The following is a 15872-nucleotide window of genomic DNA, read 5'->3' as shown; positions in this document are numbered from 1 at the left end:
ATCATGAGAAGCCAACAAAGACAACATAGGGGAAATTACTTGTATGTACTGATTGAATTAAAGAAATAATTTAACGGCAATGAAATTGGATGAAAAATCTACTTGCTGCTGGTGTTGAACGATCCCACGTCTTTGCATTACATAATCACTAAGTACAAGTAATTTCCCTTATGTTGTCCTTGGTGCCTTTGTTTGTTAGATTCTCGTGATATCATTTATAAAAATCGGGCCCCTTGGTTAACCCCCTTCTCGTTCTTACATAACGAGGGTCTCGAATCCGGCAACATTAATGCCTTCAGGTAGCATATGCGGGGTTATTGACCAGTTGCCTTTACCCAGAAAGATCACATACTCGTGACGCCTGCGGCAGAAACAATGTTCCACATCTGCCGTCAAGGTTTGTGAGTGGTGGCACTGGCTAACACTCCCAAGGTTAGTTCTAGTAGTAACCCATAAATACCCAAGAAATTGGATGGGGAAATGGGGCCGTGGTAGTTCAATTAGTTAGAGCATCGCACACATGCAAAGACGTGGGATTGTTTCCCACCTGCGGCAAGTTGTTTTTTCGTCCATTTTCATTGCCATTAATTTATTTCTTTAATTCAATCAGTAAGTACGAGTAATTTCCCCTATTTTGACCTTGGTGTGTTGTTGGCTTCTCAGGATATGCTTGTAGTGCCGCGGAACCATGAGGCGGAAAGCGAAGGAGGAGGGTATGGCGAAAGCGTCGTGCCGCGCAAGATGGGCTTTACGGAGACAATGGCTACGAGATGGCGCCAGAGTAGCGCGCGTCGTCTGTATGCAAACAAAGCGTTGTGTGAGCGGAGGTTTGTCTGCGGTGGCGGCTGTGAATCGCGCCTACGCGTCACCCACACGCCGCCTCTCGCGATCTCCCGATTAGAGAAGCAGCCGCGGCCACACATCGCTCCGTTTGCAACTTGGCGCACGAGACAGATTGTCCGCGCCAGCCAATATATAGCGAAGTGAAAACACGTATGCAGCTGCGCTCGAATTTCGCTTTAGGGAGTATCGTAATCGTCGGTAAACATTTTACATCTGACTTTTTTTCGGCAGCCATTTAGTTGGTGTTTTTGGAAAGCTAGTCTTACAACGGCCATTCATTCCGGGAAAACTTGTTTGTAACCAGGCTGTAGTGGATTTCGTTTTTTGTTTATGTATTTAAAACTGATATATTGTTTTGGGATAGCTGTCTTTTTTTGCACTTGTCAGACCAGGCGTGATACCGAATGACGCCGAAATAAGTATTTCTGCTGCAAATACACGTTATCATTGGACTATTTGACAGTAGATGCGATATTCAATGCTCTTTGTATTCGATTCATTTTGAAGAAGCTTGTATTCGCCCACCTCTATGCTAATTGTGGCACATTATGACTGCACATCAGAGTTCTGGGATGACTCCTCACATCCAGGCTATCTTGTGATGTACATTGGCGCGTCGTTTAATTGTAAACTCACTCACTCGCTCACTTATTGTTTGTTGCATGAAATATTTATTGCATGAACAATCGTAGTTCAAATACAGGACTGCTCGATACTTCCATCCAGGCTAGCGTATCGAAATGAACGCCGCGATGCGAATTCAAATACCTTTTTTTTTAAATCTAGAACTTATTGAATGACATCATTGGCTTCAGTTACCCAAACGCACTACAGTGATGCAATTTATTTTTATAGGATGCAGGATATTATGTTTCAAAGATGAGTGCTCCGTATGTCGCGTGAATGCATCCAGCAATGTATAGGACAATATCGTGAGGGTGTAGCGTGATAATCTAGACCTAGCCCAGACAGCCACCCGGCTAACTTATGTAAGACGTATACCTTTATTAAGCATAAAACGTGAACTTATTCTAGTCATCCCATCATGAGCCTATTTTCTGTTCACTGCAGGACGAAGGCCTCTCCCTGCGAACTCTAATTAGCCCTGTCCTGACCCAACCGATTCCAACTAGCGCCCGCGAATTTCCTAATTTCATCGCCCCACCTAGTCTTCTGCCGTCCTCCACCGCGCTTCCCTTCTCCTGGCACCCATTCTGTAACCCTAATCGTCCACTGGTTATCATAACCTGCGCATTACATGACTTGCCCAGCTCCCTTTCTTTCTCTTAATGTCGATTAGAATATCGGCTATACCCGTTTGCTTTCTGATTGAAACCGCTTTCTGTCTCTCAACGTTATGCCTAGCATTCTTCGTTCCATCGCTCTTTGCGTGGTCCTTAACTTCTTCTCAAGCTTCTTTGTCAGTCTCCAAGTTTCTGCCCGTATGTCATCACCGGTAAAATGCACTGATTGTACACCCTCCTTTTCAATGATAATGGTAAGCTTCGGATTACGAGAAAGCGTTTGATTCAGTCGGAACCTCAGCAGTCATGGAGGCATTGCGGAATCAGGGTGTAGACGAGCCGTATGTAAAAATACTGAAAGATATCTATAGCAGCTCCACAGCCATCGTAGTCCTCCATAAAGAAAGCAACGAAATCCCAATAAAGAAAGGCGTCGGGCAGGCAGATACGATCTCACCAATGCTTAAATTTCACAGCGTGTTTACAGGAGGTATTCAGAGACCTCGATTGGGAAGAATTGGGGATAAAAGTTAATGGAGAATACCTTAGTAACTTGCGATTCGCTGATGATATTGCCTTGCTTAGTAACTCAGGGTACCAACTGCAATGCATGCTCACTGACCTGGAGAGGCAAAGCCGAAGGGTGGGTCCAAAAATTATACTGCAGAAAACTAAAGTAATGTTTAACAGTCTCGGAAGAGAACAGCAGTTTACGATAGGTAGTGAGGCACTGGAAGTGGTTAGGGAATACATCTACTTAGGACAGGTAGTTACTGCGCATCCGGATCATGAGTCTGAAATAATCAGAAGAATAAGAATAGGCTGGGGTGCGTTTGGCAGGTATTCCCAGATCATGAAGAGCAGGTTGCCAAATTATCCCTCAAGAGAAAAGTTTATAACAGCTATGTCTTAGCAGTGCGCACGTACGGGGCAGAAACCTGGAGGCTTACGAAAAGGGTTCTACTTAAATTGAGGACGACGCAACGGGCTATGCAAAGGGTGTGGCTATGGTGTAACGTTAAGGGATAAGAAAAGAGCAGATTGGGTGAGGGGACAAAGGCGAGTGAATGATATATTAGTTGAAATCAAGAAAAAGAAATGGGCATGGGCAGGACACGTAATGAAGAGGGAAGATAACCGATGGTGATTAAGAGTTACGGAATTGATTCCAAGGGAAGGAAAGCGTAGCAGAGGGCGGCAGAAAGTTAGGTGGGCGGATGAGATCAAGAAGTTTGCAGGGACAACATGGCCACAATTAGTACATGACCGGAGTAGTTGGAGAAGTATGGGAGAGGCCTTTGCCCGGCAGTGGGCGTAACCCGGCTGATGATGATGATGATGGTAGTGGTGGTGGTAAGCTTCCAGTCAGGGGCTGACGCTCTCTGCCGTCTGCAATCCAACCCATCTTTATTCGTCTGTGAATTTCCTTCTCGTGGTCAGGGTTCCCTGTGAATAATTGACCTAGGTAAACGTACTCCTTCACAAACTCTAGAGGCTGACTGGCGATCTTGAACTCTTGTTCCCTTGCCCGGCTATTCATGATTATCTTCGTCTTCTGCACGTTAATCTTCAACCCCACTCTTACACTCTCTCTGTTAAGGTCCTCAATCATGTGTTGTAGCTCGTCTCCAGTGTTGCTAAACAGAGCAATGTCATCTGCAAACCAAAGGTTGCTCAAATATTCGCCTTCGAATCTTACTCCTAAGCCTTGCCAGTTTAACAGCTTGAATACTTCTAAACACGCAGTGAATAGCATTGGAGAGATTGTGTCTCCCTGTCTGACCCCTTTCTTTATAGGTATCTTCCTGCTTTTCTTGTGTAGAATTAAGGTAGCTGTAGAACCTCTCTAGATATTTTCCAAGGTATTTACGTAAGCGTTTTGTACTCCTTGATTACGTAATGCCTGTATGACTGCTGGTATCTCTACTGAATCAAATGCGTTTTCGTCATCTATGATAGCCACATAGAGAGGCTGACTGTACTCTGGGATTTCTTGATTACCTGATTGATGAGACAGATGTGATCCAGTGTAGAGTATCCTTCCTGAAACCTGCCTGTTCCCTTTTCTGACTACCAGTGTGGCCCTTATCCTATTGGAGATTATCTTGGTGAATATTTTATATAATACTGCAAGTAAGCTAATGGGCCTATAATTTTTCAATTCTTCAACGCCTTCCTTTTTGTGGATTAATACAATATTTGCATTGTTCCAGTTTTCTGAGAACCTTGAAGTCGATAGGCGCTTCGCATAAAGAGCCGCCAGTTTTTCAATCATTATGTCTCCTCCACCTTTGATTAAATCGACTGCTATTCAATCTCCTGCCGCTTTTCCCCGTTTCATGTCTTGCGAGACCCTACTTAACTCATCGCTAGTTATAGGTGGAGTCTCTGCAACCTGTTCATTACTGCTTCGAAGGAAGATATCGTGGTTCCTCTGAGTACTATACAGGTCAGTATAGAATTCTTCAGCTGCTTTTTACTGTGCCTTCGAGATTGCTGATGGTAATACCCTGCTTATCTTTCAGTGCATACATCTTGGTTTGGGCTATGCCATGTTTCCTTCTCACTGATTTCAGGCTGTGTCCATTTTTTTACGGCTTCCTCAATCTTTCTGACGTTGCAATTTCGAATATCCCTTATTTTCGCCTTGTTCATCAGTTTTGACAGTTCCGTGAATTCTATCTTATCTCTTGAGTTGGACAGTTTCATTCTTCGTCGCTTCTTTATTAGGTCCTTTATTATTTGGGAAAGCTTGCCTTCTGGGTGCCTTGGTGCCTTGCCTCCCAGTTTGCGAGCCTAGTTACGGTTTCATTCGTTACCTCTATGTCATCTTCATCTCTGTGTTCTAAGGCTGCATATTTGTTTGCAAGTACCAGCCTGAATTTGTCTGCTTGTATCCTTACTGCATACAGGTTGGCCTGTTTCTTCTCGACCAATTTTGCTCTCTCTTCAAATTGAGGTGAATCCTGGCCCGCACTAACTTATGATCGCTGCACTTTACCCTACCCAATACTTCTACATCCTGCACTGTGGTGGGATAGGCAGAAAGTATAAAATCAATTTCATTTCTTGTTTCACCATTAGAGCTCTTCCAGGTCCACTTTCTGTTGCTATGTTTAGTGAAGAAGCTGAAATTCGCAGCTTATTTCTTTCGCCGAATTCTACTAGCCTCTCTCCTCTCGCGTTCCTAGAATCGATGCCGTAGTTGCCATTTGCTTGTTCTCCAGCCTGCTTTGCCCCCACTTTGGCATTGAAGTCGTACATTGCTACAGTGTACTGAGTTTGCACTTTTCTCATTCCTAATTCAACATCTTCATAAAACTGATCTATTTCATCATGCTCGTGAGTGGATGTTGGTAGGCTGGTACTACCTTTAACCTACACCTCTTATAAGTTTGACTACGACTACTGCTATCCTGTGACTAATGCTGTTGAAATTGTCAAGGTTGCCCGCTATGTCCTTGTGGATTAGGAATCCTACCCCATATTGCTTCTTATCTGGGAAATATTTATAGCAGAGGAGATGGCCGTTAGTCATCACTGTGTAAGCCTCTCCAGTTCTTCTAATCTCACAAAGGCCGATGATATCCCAATTAATGTCTGATAGTTCCTCAATGAGTCCTGCTAAGCTAGCCTCACTCGACAGAGTTCAGGTGTTGAAGGTTGACAGGGTCAGTTTCCATGCATGATTTGCCAGAAATCACAGTTTCGCCGACAGTAAACAAGAAAAGGACAAGTCCCATATTAGTTGCCCCTTCTGCTGGTCCGCGTACATCCGCTGCTGCTCTTGTGCCCCTGGCGAGCAATGTGCCGCTTTCTGAATGGACCATGACAATTTTCTAACCACTTCGTTGCACGTAGACAACTAGGTAGCTTTGGTGGCTCGCTTTCAATAATTTCATGCATGAAGAAAGCACCGAGAATGAAAATAAGAACACAAGTGTAAGCGAACCTTCTTTTTTACTCGAGCGGAACCTCATGTATGGGCTCATCGACGGGATCGTCTCGCAGCAGGGCTCGTTCCCCGAGTCCCGTGTAGTCGTCACTGTCCCCAATGAGCCAGTCTCGCGGATCGGGATTGGCCGGTTTCGGACATGGGGAATGTCCTGTGTCTGGCTTGCTGATGAGGCGAAATTTCCCAGGGGTCTCGACTTGCCCTTGGTAGGCTTCCTTCTGCTCCAAGGGGCGATCCGCGTTCTTGTCCGAGTGCTCAGGGTTCAGCGGCCCCAAACCAGACACAGTGGAGCTTGACTCGCAATGGTGTTGATCTTGCAACGGCGGGCCATTCTCCCTTGTTTTCGGCGGTAAGTTGGTGATGTTCGCCAAGGGCTTAACTCTCGCTGAGCTGGCCTCTGCGGAGTCTTCCATCTCAGGCTTTTGTAGGACTGCTTGCTAGCCGATGTTTGCGAGAAATTTGCAATGATGATGGCTTCACAACAGGGGCACGTGCAGGGGTGTATCGGCAATATTCGGTCCGCGCGTGCCTTGTCGTTCTACCGCTCGCTTCCTGGCCAATACCTCGTTCTGGGTATGCGTCAGTGTTTGGTATCATCATTTAGGCAAATTGAATAGCTTACATTTTTAGAACGTCCTCACAGTGTCCAAACGACCTCGTCCTTGTACAGGAAACCTAAATACGTCCTGGGTACATCAAAGCTAAGACATCCACACGTGGAGATCCTCAAATAATTTTGTAAGTGTGCTTGGGAAACGATCTACAAACATGAAATTGCTAATCAATACTCATGCATACTGTCACAGTACTGCGTGCTCGAGGTTAGACTTTGTGAGGAAGAAGAAGACGCATGGTTTTTGATGAAACTTCTTTTTCTCTTTAGTCCCCAACTGTTCATTGTATCAGACCACTCAATTACGCTCCATTCTTTTGTTTCTAATTTTTCCTTTCACGGCTGTTCGCTTCATTCTTGTAGTATATATTTATCCATTTGTTTGCTACAACTACCCAATTCTTTGTCAATCACCTTTTGTGATAACTACAATAGTGTTTAGAGCTCATCATCATCAAAGTGTATCGACTTGTTCACTTTACAGTTTGTTACAATTTAGGATATAGAAAAATCGGGAGGTAAGTTTCATTAGAGCCGGCCGGCCCGACAGACACAGACAGACAGACAGACAGACAGACAGACAGACAGACAGACAGACAGACAGACAGACAGACAGACAGACAGACAGACAGACAGAGACAGACAGACAGACAGACAGACAGACAGACAGACAGACAGACAGAGAGAGAGAGAGAGAGAGAGAGAGAGAGAGAGGTTACAATTACAAGGTCCTGAGAAGCTTTGCCAAAAAGCTATACCAAAATATCATACTCGTTACACAGGCAAGAAAAAGAAAGTGAGAAGCAAGAAGAAAATATATTCACTAAGGAACGTTTCACAAGCGCACAAACAGCGTCTTTGCGGGCACTATCGCAGAAGGCACAGTCGCTTCACGTAAAACGCCACAATTTAGGTTTTTTTAAAGCACAGTTTAGTACCCAGGACGGTCACTCAAACGCTTGAGGGAAATTGAAGTAAAAAAATTGACCGCCCCTTCAAGTCCGTGAAGATGGTCGAACAGCGAAGCTGTGTTGTATATATGGAGTGGTATACACCATGCAAGTCGAACTTCGCAAGTATTCTATATAGTAATTCTTTTTGTTTAAGCATTCTTTCAGCTCATTTTCGCCTTTGCGTGCTCCGCGTGGTGAGCATGTTTCAGGAGTGGCATGGCATGACAAGAACTTTATTTTAGTCCAGAGAAACTAGGGTCCGAGGGCACAAGCCCCCGGGCTATGTCGGTGGCTCCGCCCACGTAGGCACCGGTAGGTCAAAGGCTTTCCCGATGTCGTGAGCTCTCCGGACGGCCAGGAGTTGATCTTGGAGGACATCGCTGGATATGTGCCGACTCCAGTCCTCCTCACTGTTGAGATCCGAAGCCCTTTGGTTGGGGCACAGCCAGAACATATGATCAAATAGACGCGGAGTGTGTCCACAACTTTTACATTCCGCGGGAAAGTCCCGGTCAATTTTGTTAAGCACAAAAGGTGTGGGATAAGATTTAGTTTGAATCATTCTTAATGTGACTGCCTGAGCTCGGTTGAGCTTCTGATGGGTGGGAGGGAAAAATCTCCTGCCGTCCCTATAGTGTGAGGTGATCTCGTGAAAAGTAGTAAGTGGGTCTTTGTAGGAGCCGCAGTCATCCTGGAGCAGTTCCTGATCTGATGCGCGGCATGTGAGATCTCGCACAGCAGAGTGAGCTTGCTCGTTAGGATTGCAGCCACTGGGGCTGACCGAGTGGCCCTGATGAGCCGGAAACCAGACTAGGTGTGAGCTATCCAGTTGGTCGTAATTATGAGTATTAATACTGTGTTTAAGTAACTTGTGTGCTTCCGCTGAGACGAAGCCGGCTGAGTAATTCCTAATAGCTGTACGGGAATCGGAGAAAATTGTGGAGCCTCTCCTCATTGTAATTGCAAGTGCTATGCTTGCTTCTTCGGCGGCATGAATGGAGCTCGTTCTTAGTGACGCCGCACTTATTAATTTACCGCTCTCATCGACCACGGCAATAGCGTAGCGATTGCTCGATCCATAACGAGTTGCATCGACAAAAAGAGCTGAGCTGTGTTGTTGGTGCAGTTTACCCAGAATGCATTTGGCCCTGGCGTCCCTTCTGCCTTTGTTGTACACAGGATGAATATTTCTAGGTATGGGGTCCACAACCAATTGTGTCTCCACCTCCTTGGGTATTTTGAGCTTAGAGACGTCTCCTCCTCGAGGCAGTATTCCGACTTCATCTAGAATTTTACACCCTGACTTAGTGTTGGAGAGTCTTGCAATTTGTGACATCGAATGTGCCTCAATGAGCTCATCTATAGTGTTATGTAGTCCTAACTTATTGAGGAGTTCGGTACTCGTTCCGTGTGGGAGTCCCAGAGCCCTTTTGAGTCCGGAGCGTATAAGTGCGTTTAGCTTAGCCTTCTCTCCTTTCCCCCAGTTCAGGTATGATGCAATGTACGTCACATGACTGATGAAAAATGCATGATATGCTCTGATGGGATTGTCCTCCTTGAGGCCTGCATTTCGGTTTGAAACCCTGCCCAGGAGCTTTAAAGTACTGTTGGCCTGACCTGTGAGACGGTTCAGGGCTGTAGCGTTACAGCTCCTTGCGTCAATGAGAAGACCCAGAATTTTTATTTGCTCTACTCTGGGTATGACCCGTCCTGTGTTGTCTGTGATTTTTATTGGCAGAGTTTCTAAAGGCACAAGGTTTCTAACACCTTGTCTCCCCTGTCTAAAAAGCAGCAGCTCAGATTTACTAGGTGATAGCCTGAGTCCGGTGCCCTTAAGGAAGGATTCTGTGGTGTCTACCGCTGCCTGTAGTGTCTGCTCTAGTGCTGCGAGTGACCCCCTTGGGACCCACAATGTGATATCGTCAGCGTATATGACGCGCCCCAAGCTCGGAATTTTGGACAATTCCTCCGAGAGCCTGTGCATGGCAATGTTAAAGAGGAGTGGGGACAATACTGAACCTTGTGGTGTGCCGTTGTTGCCTAAATTGTATGGACCGCCTGTGACTATCCCGAGTTTGACCCGAGCTGTCCGATTAGCTAGAAAGGACCTCACATAATTGTAAAAATTGCTTCCCAGGTGCAAGGCTGAGATTTCATGTAGGATATGTTTATGTGCAACCGTATCAAATGCTTTGTTAAGATCCAGACCCAGGATGCCCTTTACGTCCCTGCTAGGGTCGTCAATAATAGCCCGCTTGATCATGAGCATGGCGTCATGCGTGGATAATGCCTTCCGAAAGCCTATGAGATTGTGCCTGAAAAGCTCCTGGTTTTCTATGTGTTCTATTATCCTGTTATGAATAGCATGTTCGGCTACTTTGCCAATACAGGATGTAAGTGATATGGGCCTGAGGCTCTCCTTTGTTAGTGGTTTCCCGGGTTTCGGTATAAACGTCACCTTGGCCTCCCTCCATTCCGGTGGGACAGTGCCGGAGTGCCTTTTTTTTTTCGGTTCTCCCAGTGTCTATTTGTTTTTTGTTTTTTGCGCGTGAGGTTTCTGTCTTTGTTTTTCCGAGCTTTTTTTTTTTCGCGTACAAGTTGCTTCTCCCACCCTTTTTCTTTGTGCTGGCGCTCGCGGTAGGCAGCTTCTTCCTCAGGTGTAAGCACTACTCGTGCTCTTCCCATAGATGTAGCTGGGATGGAATGTGCGTAATCGCTAATCCAAAGCTAATAGCAGCGTGGGTATGTTGCTACACGTTTCCCGTATACGTTTTGCGCTGTTAACACCAACACTGATCGAAAGCACCGTGTATTGGGCGCAAAGCCCACCACTGGAGATGTGGGCGCTGCAATCGTTTTCACGGTTGGTGGGATTGGTTTGACGATTGATGGGGCTGCAGGCACTTCTTGCACCGGTGGCGGCTGTGAATCGCGCCTACTCGTCACCCACACGCCGCCTCTCGCGATCTACCGATTAGAGAAGCAGCCGCGCCACACATCGCTCCGTTTGCAACTTGACGCACGAGACAGATTGTCCGCGCCAGCCAATATATAGCGAAATGAAAACACGTATGCAGCTGCGCTCGAATTTCGCTTTAGGGAGTATCGTAATCGTCGGTAAACATTTTACATCTGACTTTTTTCGGCAGCCATTTAGTTAGTGTTTTTGGAAAGCTAGTCTTACAACGGCCATTCATTCCGGGAAAACTTGTTTGTAACCAGGCTGTAGTAGATTTTGTTTTTTGTTTATGTAATTAAAACATATTTTGTTTTGGAATAGCTGTCTTTTTTGTACTTGTCAGTCCATGCGTGATACCGAATGACACCGAAATAAATAATTCTGCTGCAAATACACGTTATCATTGGACTATTTGACAGTAGATGCGATATTCAATGCTCTTTGTATTCGATTCATTTTGAAGACGCTTGTATTCGCCCACCTCTATGCCAATTGTGGCACATTATGACTGCACATCAGAGTTCTGAGATGACTCTTCACATCCAGGCTATCTTGTGATGTACATCGGCGCGTCGTTTGTAAACTCATTCACTCGCTCGCTTATTGTTTGTTGCATCAAATATTTATTGCATGAACAATCGTAGTTCAAATACAGGATTGCTCGATACTTCCATCCAGGCTAGCGTATCGAAATGAACACCGCGCTGCGAATTGAAATACTTTTTTTTGAAATCTAGAGCGTATTGTATGACATCATTGGCTTCAGTTTCCCAAGCGCACTACAGTGATGCAATTTTTTTTATAGGATGCATAATTTATGTTTCAAAGATGAGTGCTCCGTATGTCGTGTGAATGCATCCAGCAATGTATAGGACAATATCGTGAGGGTGTAGCGTGATAATCTAGAGCTAGCCCAGACAGCCACCCGGCTAACTTATGTAAGACGTGTACCTTTATTAAGCATAAAACGTGAACTTATTCTAGTCATCCCATCATGAGCCTATTTTCTGTTCACTGCAGGACGAAGTCCTCTCCCTGCGAACTCAAATTACCCCTGGCCTGAGCCAACCGATTCTAACTAGCGCCCCCGAATTTCCTAATTTCATCGCCCCAGCTAGTCTTCTGCCGTCCTCCACCGAGCTTCCCTTCTCCTGGCACTCATTCTGTAACCCTAATCGTCCACTGGTTATCATAACCTGCGCATTACGTGACTTGCCCAGCTCCCCTTTTCTCTCTTAATGTCGATTAGAATATCGGCTATACCCGTTTGCTCTCTGATTGAAACCGCTTTCTGTCTCTTAACGTTATGCCTAGCATTCTTCGTTCCATCGCTCTTTGCGTGGTCCTTAACTTCTTCTCAAGCTTCTTTGTCAGTCTCCAAGTTTCTGCCCGTATGTCATCACCGGTAAAATGCCCTGATTGCAACACCCTCCTTATCAATGATAATGGTAAGCTTCGGATTACGAGAAAGCGTTTGATTCAGTCGAGACTTCAGCAGTCATGGAGGCATTGCGGAATCAGGGTGTAGACGAGCCGTATGTAAAGATACTGAAAGATATCTATAGCGGCTCCACTGCCACCGTAGTCCTCCATAAAGAAAGCAACAAAATCCCAATAAAGAAAGGCGTCAGGCAGGAAGATACGATCTCACCAATGCTTTTCACAGCGTGTTTACAGGAGGTATTCAGAGACATCGATTGGGAAGAATTGGGGATAAGAGTTAATGGAGAATACCTTAGTAACTTGCGATTCTCTGATAATATTGCCTTAGTAACTCAGGGGACCAACTGCAATGCATGCTCACTGACCTGGAGAGGCAAAGCCGAAGGGTGGGTCCAAAAATTAATCTGCAGAAAACTAAAGTAACAGTCTCGGAAGAGAACATCAGTTTACGATAGGTAGTGAGGCACTGGAAGTGGTAAGGGAATACATCTACTTAGGACAGGTAGTGGCTGCGGATCCGGATTATGAGACTGAAATCATCAGAAGGATAAGAATGTGCTGGAGTGCGTTTGGCAGGCATTCTCGGATCATGAACAGCAAGTTGCTGTTATCCCTCAAGAGAAAAGTTTATAACAGCTGTGTCTTACCAGTACTCACGTACGGGGCAGAAACCTGGAGGCTTACGAAAAGGGTTCTACTTAAATTGAGGACGACGCAACGGGCTATGGAAAGAATGATAGGTGTAACGTTAAGGGATAAGAAAAGAGCAGATTGTGTGAGGGGACAAACGCGAGTGAATGATATCTTAGTTGAAATAAAGAAAAAGAAATGGGTATGGGCAGGACACGTAATGAGGAGGGAAGATAACCGATGGTCATTAAGCGTTACGGAATAGATTCCAAGGGAAGGGAAGCGTAGCAGAGGGCGGCAGAAAGTGAGGTGGGCGGATGAGATCAAGAAGTTTGCAGGGACAACATGGCCACAATTAGTACATGACCGTGGTAGTTGGAGAAGTATGGGAGAGGCCTTTGCCCGGCAGTGGGCGTAACCAGGCTGATGATGATGATGATGATGATGATGGTAAGCTTCCAGTCAGGGGCTGACGATCTCTGCCGTATGCAATCCAACCCATCTTTATTCTTCTGTGAATTTCCTTCTCGTGGTCAGGATTCCCTGTGATTAATTGACCTAGGTAAACGTACTCCTTCACAAACACTATTGGCTGACTGGCGATCCTGAACTCCTGTTCCCTTGCCCGGCTATTCATGATTATCTTCGTCTTCTGCACGTTAATCTTCAACCTCACTCTTACACTCTCTCTGTTAAGGTCCTCAATCATGTGTTGTAGCTCGTCTCCAGTGTTGCTAAACAGAGCAATGTCATCTGCAAACCAAAGGTTGCTCAAATTTTCGCCTTCGAATCTTACTCCTAAGCCTTGCCAGTTTAACAGCTTGAATACTTCTAAACACGCAGTGAATAGCATTGGAGAGATTGTGTCTCCCTGTCTGACCCCTTTCTTTATAGGTATCTTCCTGCTTTTCTTGTGTAGACACTCTAGAGGCTGACTGATGATCCTGAACTCTTGTTCCTATGCCTGGTTATTGATCATTATCTTTATCTTCTGCATATTAATCTGCAACTCCATTCTTATACTCTATCTGTGAAGGTCCTCAATAATTTGTTATAACTCATCCCACATGTTGCTGAACAGGACAATGCCATCTGCGAATTCAACGTTGCTGAGATATTCACCATTGATCCTTAATGCTAAGCCTTTCCAGTTTAATAGCTTGAACACTTCTTCCAAGTACGCATTGAATAGCAATGGAGAGATTGTGTCTTTTTGTCTGACCCCTTTCTTTATAGGTATCTTGCTACTTTTCTTGTGCAGAATTAAGGTAGCTATGGAGTCACTGTAGGTACTTGTCAATATATTTACGTAAGCGTCCTCTACTCCTTGATTGCGTAATACCTATATTACTGCTGGTATCTCTACTGAATCAAATGCGTTTTCGTAATCTATGATAGTCACATAGAGAGGCTGATTGTACTCTGGGATTTCTTGATTACCTGATTGATGAGATAGATGTGATCCAGTGTAGAGTATCCCTTCCTGAAACCGGCCTGTTCCCTTTTCTGACTAAAGTCCAGTATGGCCCTTATCCTATTGGAGATTATCTTGGTGAATATTTTATATAATACTGCAAGTAAGCTAATGGGCCTATAATTTTTCAATTCTTCAACGCCTTCCTTTTTGTGGATTAGTACAATATTTGCATTGTTCCAGTTTTCTGGGAACCTTGAAGTCGATAGGCGCTTCGCATAAAGAGCGGCCAGTTTTTCAATCATTATGTCTCCTCCACCTTTGGTTAAATCGACTGCTATTCCATCTCCTGCCGCTTTTCCCCGTTTCATGTCTTGCGAGACCCTTCTTAACTCAGCGCTAGTTATAGGTGGAGTCTCTGCAAACTGTTCATTACTGCTTCGGAGGAAGGTATCGTGGTTCCTCTGTGTACTATACAGGTCAGTATAGAATTCTTCAGCTTCTTTTACTATGCCTTCGAGGTTGCTGATGGTATTACCCTGCTTATGTTTCAGTACATACATCTTGGTTTGTGCTATGCCAAGTTTCCTTCTCACTGATTTCAGGCTGTGTCTATTTTTTACGGCTTCCTCAATCTTTCTGGCGTTGCAATTTCGAATATCCCTTATTTTCGCCTTGTTGATCAGTTTTGACAGTTCCGTGAATTCTATCTTATCTCTTGAGTTGGACAGTTTCATCCTTCGTCGCTTCTTTATTAGGTCCTTTGTTTGACGTAGTACTTCTGCGGAAACCCGCAAGGCGGAGAGGAGTAATGAATGAAAGGAAAAACAGACGTCCACCCGTTCGCAGCAATTGCTACAAAAGAAACCCATATGGGCTCCTCGAAAGAAAAGCCTCATAGTTGAAGAAAAATTCGTCCTGGTCCGGGACTCGAACCCGGGACCACCGCCTTTTCGGGGCAGCCGCTCTACCATCTGAGCTAACCAGGCGGCTAGCAGATAGCAGGGCGAAGTCGAATTTGTCGACAACGCGAAGCAACGGCAAGAGTTTGACGTTGCCTTCTGGGTGCCTTGGTGCCTTGCCTCCCAGTGTGCGAGCATAGTTACAGTTTCATTCGTTACCTCTATGTCATCTTCATCTCTGTGTTCTAAGGCTGCATATCTGTTTGCAAGTACCAGCCTGAATTTGTCTGCTTGTATCCTTACTGCATACAGGTTGGCCTGTTTCTTCTCGACCAATTTTACTCTTTCTCTCTTCAAATTGTGGTGAATCCTGGCCCGCACTAACCTATGATCAGTGCACTTTACGCTAACTAATACTTCTACATCCTGCACTGTGCTGGTATAGGCAGAAAATATAAAATCAATATAATTTCTTGTTTCACCATTAGAGCTCTTCCAGGTCCACTTTCTGTTGCTATGTTTAGTGAAGAAGCTGCTGGTTATTCGCAGCTTATTTCTTTCGCGGAATTCTACTAGCATCTCTCCTCTCGCGTTCCTAGAATCGATGCCGTAGTTGCCATTTGCTTGTTCTCCAGCCTGCTTTGCCCCAACTTTGGCATTGAAGTCGTACATTGCTACAGTGTACTGAGTTTGCACTTTTCTCATTCCTAATTCAACATCTTCATAAAACTGATGTATTTCATCATGCTCGTGAGTGGATGTTGGTAGGCTGGTACTACCTTTAACCTACACCTCTTATAAGTTTGACTACGACTACTGCTATCCTGTGACTAATGCTGTTGAAATTGTCAAGGTTGCCCGCTATGTCCTTGTGGATTAGGAATCCTACCCCATATTGCTTCTTATCTGGGAAATA

General features: G+C 45.1%; 1 non-coding gene across 1 annotated transcript; it reads right to left on the bottom strand.

The window, feature by feature from the left end:
* Positions 1 to 14968: 14968 nt before the first annotated feature.
* Positions 14969 to 15043, bottom strand: TRNAF-GAA (transfer RNA phenylalanine (anticodon GAA)). The gene has a single exon. It is a non-coding gene; the product is annotated as a tRNA-Phe (tRNA).
* Positions 15044 to 15872: the final 829 nt, after the last annotated feature.

Source organism: Dermacentor albipictus, chromosome 1, assembly GCF_038994185.2.
Source record: "Dermacentor albipictus isolate Rhodes 1998 colony chromosome 1, USDA_Dalb.pri_finalv2, whole genome shotgun sequence".
NCBI lineage: Eukaryota > Metazoa > Arthropoda > Arachnida > Ixodida > Ixodidae > Dermacentor > Dermacentor albipictus.
This window is presented reverse-complemented; position numbering and strand designations above follow the sequence as displayed.